We start from the raw sequence: 4,752 nt of genomic DNA, 5'->3' as shown, positions 1-4,752 counted from the left end.
TAGAGACGGGGTTTCACCATGTTGACCAGGATGGTCTCGATCTCTTGACCTCGTGATCCACCCGCCTCGGCCTCCCAAAGTGCTGGGATTACAGGCTTGAGCCACCGCGCCCGGCCCAGGGATTATTATTATTATTGGCATCTTATCCTCAGCTGGGTCCCTGTAGGCTGGCTGCAGAGTGGGTGGAAGAGCTTCACCACCAGCCCAGCAGGTAGGCTAGTGTGCATATCAGGGAGGGACTGTGTGGAACAAGAGGGTGGAGGAGACCCCGGCAGCCCGAGGGAGAGGTGAGTATAATGGCCTTGTACCCTGGTGGGATGCCTGGACCCGCCCAGCTGGGAGGAACTCTGGCTCTAGGTGAGGTTCCATGGTACTGGGGCTGTCATGACTGTATGTGTCTGGGGTGGAGAGATGGGTGTGCCCTCAGTGGTGATGGGTCAAGGGATGTGAATGTTCCTGGTTGAGTGTGTCTCTCTAGCAGGATGGTGTCTGTGGGACTGTGAGTCCTCAAGGGAATGGTTGGAATGTGTTAGGAGTAGGGTGTGAAACCAACCTATGCAGTCAGAGACCTCAGAAGGGCCTCGCTCTTGGTTTAATGATCTGCTGTCATCATCTTGAAATTCTATTTTCTGAAATGGAGTCTCACTCTGTCTCCCAGGCATTCCTGGATCAGTCAGTGCAACGGCACAATCTCAACTCACTGCACCCTCCACCTCCTGGGTTCAAGCAATTCTGCCTCAGCCTCCTGAATAGCTGGGATTATAGCACACCACTATGCTCCGCTAATTTTTGTATTTTTAGTAGAGACCAGGTTTCACCATGTTGGCCAGGCTGGTCTCAAACTCCTGACCTCAAGTGATCCACCCGCCTTGGCCTCCCAAAGTGCTGGGATTACAGGTGTGAGCCACCGCCCCCAGCCTTATCTTGAAATTCTTACAAAGACGACCTCACCCAGGCACAAGGGGTTCACATTTTCACTTTGTACTGGATCCTGCCAATTTTGCACCCAATTCTTCTTCTTCTTTTTTTTAAGACGAGTTTCTCTTTTGTTGCCCAGGCTAGAGTGCAATAGCACGATCTTGGCTCACTGCAGCCTCTGCCTCCTGGGTTCAAGTGATTCTCCTGCCTCAGCCTCCCGAAGTACTGGGATTAAAGGCATGAATCACCATGCCCAGTTAATTTTGTATTTTTAGTAGAGAAGGGGTTTCTCCATGTTGGTCAGGCTGGTCTCAAACTCCCGACCTCAGGTTATCCGCCCACCTCAGCCTCCCAAAGTGCTGGGATTACAGGCGTGAGACACCGTGCCCGGCCTTGTAGCCAGTTCTATGTAGGGGCTATGTGTGGATGTGCCTGGGTGTGGGTGAGGTCCTCTGTGGTTGATGTGTCTGTGCATGTGCATGTCTCGATGTCTCTTCTGGACTTGGGAACCAGAAAACCATGGTCTCTGAAGGGGTTCCAGGAACTAAGAGAAAAACCTTACCTTGTCCCCACCCCAGACACAGGGGAAAGCTCTGTCCTCAGTTCCTCCCTGCATGTCCCAGCCCAATCTCATGCCCCTACACCTGGATCTCTTTGTCACTGCAAAATCCCAACCCCCTTATCTGCTGCTCCTGTCCGACTGCACCCCTAACCCGTCCTTGTGGGAAAGATGAGATGGTTAACTGGAGGCTTCTGAGATTAACAAGTCCTGAGGAGCGTGCAGCACAGGCAGAGGGAGAAAAGGAAAGGGAACACAGGCAGCTGAGCTCCCACCGTGTTCTATTTCCCCACCTCACAGGGAGAGGGAGGGAGAGGGGCCATCTCCCCGCTCCCCAGGCAAGGCTACTCCCTGTACCTTCTATCAGAGCTTCCTGTCAGGAGAAGCTGGAAGAGATATTCAGCAGTCCCTGACTCTGTCCCCTAACCCATTCTGGGACCCTGGACAACTGGTCTCCCCACCTCCAGCCTGTTTCCCCATCTATAAGCCAAAAAAGTTGGAAGTTATGACCCCTAAGTTCCCTTCAGCACTCCCACCTGACTCTTGGTTGTTTTTTTTTATTTTTTTTGAGACGGAGTTTCGCTCTTGTTACCCAGGCTGGAGTGCAATGGCGCGATCTCGGCTCACCGCAACCTCCGCCTCCTGGGTTCAGGCAATTCTCCTGCCTCAGGCTCCCGAGTAGCTGGGATTACAGGCACGCGCCATTATGCCCAGCTAATTTTTTGTATTTTTAGTAGAGACGGGGTTTCAGCATGTTGACCAGGATGGTCTCGATCTCTTGACCTCGTGATCCACCCGCCTCGGCCTCCCAAAGTGCTGGGATTACAGGCGTGAGCCACCGCGCCCCGCGACTCTTGGTTTTCTATGCTATCTTTGACAACCACTCCTGGCTCTGCATAATGGAACTGTGGCCCTCACCCTGAGCCAGTCACAGGCCTCTGCCCCAGTCTCTGATGCCAGGTGCAGTCACCGGCTCCCGGGTCTGGGCACATCTAGTCCCATTAGACAGATGGAGAAAGTGTGGCCCTGGGAGGGGACAACACACACCAACTTATTGACAGAGCCCAGGCTCAACCAAGTCTTCCTATCAACCCCCCCTCCAAGGCTCAGTTGCTGCAGCCATCATCTCTGGCTCTGAACTGTAAGCAAGATGTTCTCTTGGGAAACTCAGCACCCACAGTCTCTGCCCCATCCCCAGTCCTATAATTCCACTAGTCACAAATGAGAAAGGGCGTTCATTCCTCATTGTACTGATGGAGAAACTGAGACCCAGAGAGATGCAGTGGGTACTCTAGATCATTTAGCCAGGAGCGTCCAGGCTCCAATCTCGTGGTTCCCCCAAAACACATTTCTTCTCTTCCCAACCCCCTCTTAAAGATCCCAATCCCTGCTAAGCATCCAGAGGCTCTAGAATCTGAGGGTCCTCTCCGGGCCCCTCCCCAGCCCAAGAAACCCAGAGTGAGACCACTGTGTTTGTGTGCAGTAGGGCTGGGTGGGTGGTGCTAGTTCCCAGGGACTGAAAGACAACCCCAAGAGGGGCACTGCTTGCTCTTTGCAAGGTGCCTGGACCCCCACCCCCACCCCTTCCCACCCAGGCTGCAGAAAGGACATGTGAAGTGGGGTAGTAGGGACAGGATAGCAGGTAGGGGTAGAATGGTCAGGCCTGCTGGAGGCCCAGAGAGCAGAGCTTCCATTCTTTAAACTGGCCTCCCCAGACCCTCCAGGACCATATAAGTGTGTTCCAAGACCCTTCCTGGCTTCCACCGGTGAAGCTCCCTTTTATCTCTTGCACTTCCACCTAAGATACTGTGTTCTTTTGAGACAGTCTCACTCTGCTGCCCAGGCCGGAGTGCAGTGGCATAATCATGGCTCACTGCAGCCTCAACCTGGGCTCAAATGATTATTTCCCTCAACCTCCCAAGTAGCTGCGATTACAGGCACATGCACCATGCCTAGCTAATTATTTAATTTTTTTGTAGAGATGAGGGTTCTTACTTTTTTGCCCAGGCTGGTCTCAAACTCCTGGACTCAAGCGATCCTCCCACCTCAGTCTCACAAAGTGTTGGAATTACAGGCATAAGCCACCACACCTAGCCTAAGAATTTGTTTGAAGATAGGATTTCATGGAGTAAAAACAGCTCTCAAACCACAGCCATAGACTCACATTACTCAGATGGGAAAAGAGCTTTAGAGGATAAGAGGTTTGTCCCAGGTAGCACAGCAAGGCACTGAGGGAGCCCTAGCGGGACCCACACTCCTGTCTCTCAGCTGCCCTTCCTTCTTCTCAAGGCTGGCTTTCGGATCCTCCCCTAAGCAGGACCTGGGTGGGGAGGCTTTATGAAGGCTCAGTTAGGGGGCCGAGTCTGGGATTCAATCGACAAACTCTGACAGCAGACCTGTTTTCGGTGGAGGCTTACGCTGTGCCCTGGGAAGAGGAAAGAGGCACAGCACCTACCCTCTGCAAGCTCCCCATCTGTGCCTGAATATGAGAGAGTGGGTTCCCACAGAGCTAATTCTAGACACCTCCCACTTCACTCAGTTCTCATTTTCCTCCGCTATGATCCCTCAGTCTTACTCTTCTGCCTTTCTTCTGATGTTGCTATCCTCCTCCCTCGTTTCCTTCCACCTGTCCTCTCCCTCACACATTACTCTCAAATTTTATTTTTATTTTTTTTTTATAAAGACAGGGTTTCACTATGGCGGTCAGGCTGGTCTTGAACTCCCGACCTCAGGTGATCCGCCCGCCTTGGCCTCCAAAGTGCTTGGATTACAAGTGTGAGCCACCACGCCCAGCCCTCACACATTACTCTCTTATCCCACCCTATTTTACAACCAGCTGCCTGGGGAAAAGAGCATAGCTCACATGAGGAAGAAGGCAGGACAGGCAGTCATGGCTCAGCTGGACTGAGCGGCAATGCTTCTCCTTCCAGGGAAGGGGTGCAGTGGTATCTGCAGCTGACGCATGCCTCCAAGGCACTCAGCCCTACCGGTGTAGCAGGACATACCGCAGACAAAGCCTCTCCGACACCAGGTTTGCGAAGGAAATGGCTTTTTATTCAGCCGGGAATCTTGGCAGATTCATGTCTCAAGAACCAAGCTTGCTGACTAGAAAATCCCGCCTCTCTTAAAGGATCACAGTCTTAGAGGATACGTGTGAGAGGGTCGGGATCGATGAGGTGAGCGAGGGGTAGGTGGGGTTTAATCATGATTAAGGAAGAACAATGTCTTCCAGGGAAGATTCCTCCACACCATGCCTGGGAGCTATAGATAGGGTA

The 4,752-nt window shown here is 52.6% G+C and overlaps 1 pseudogene; it reads right to left on the bottom strand.

Moving 5' to 3' along the window:
- The window catches only part of LOC108303912, a 7,605-nt pseudogene extending 3,087 nt beyond the window's left edge, over positions 1 to 4,518 (bottom strand).
- Between the last annotated feature and the right edge of the window lie 234 nt (positions 4,519 to 4,752).

Source organism: Cebus imitator, unplaced genomic scaffold, assembly GCF_001604975.1.
Source record: "Cebus imitator isolate Cc_AM_T3 unplaced genomic scaffold, Cebus_imitator-1.0 Scaffold51, whole genome shotgun sequence".
NCBI classification, from domain to species: Eukaryota; Metazoa; Chordata; class Mammalia; order Primates; family Cebidae; genus Cebus; species Cebus imitator.
Note: the sequence above shows the minus strand (reverse complement) of the source record. Positions and strands in the feature narration are given on the sequence as shown.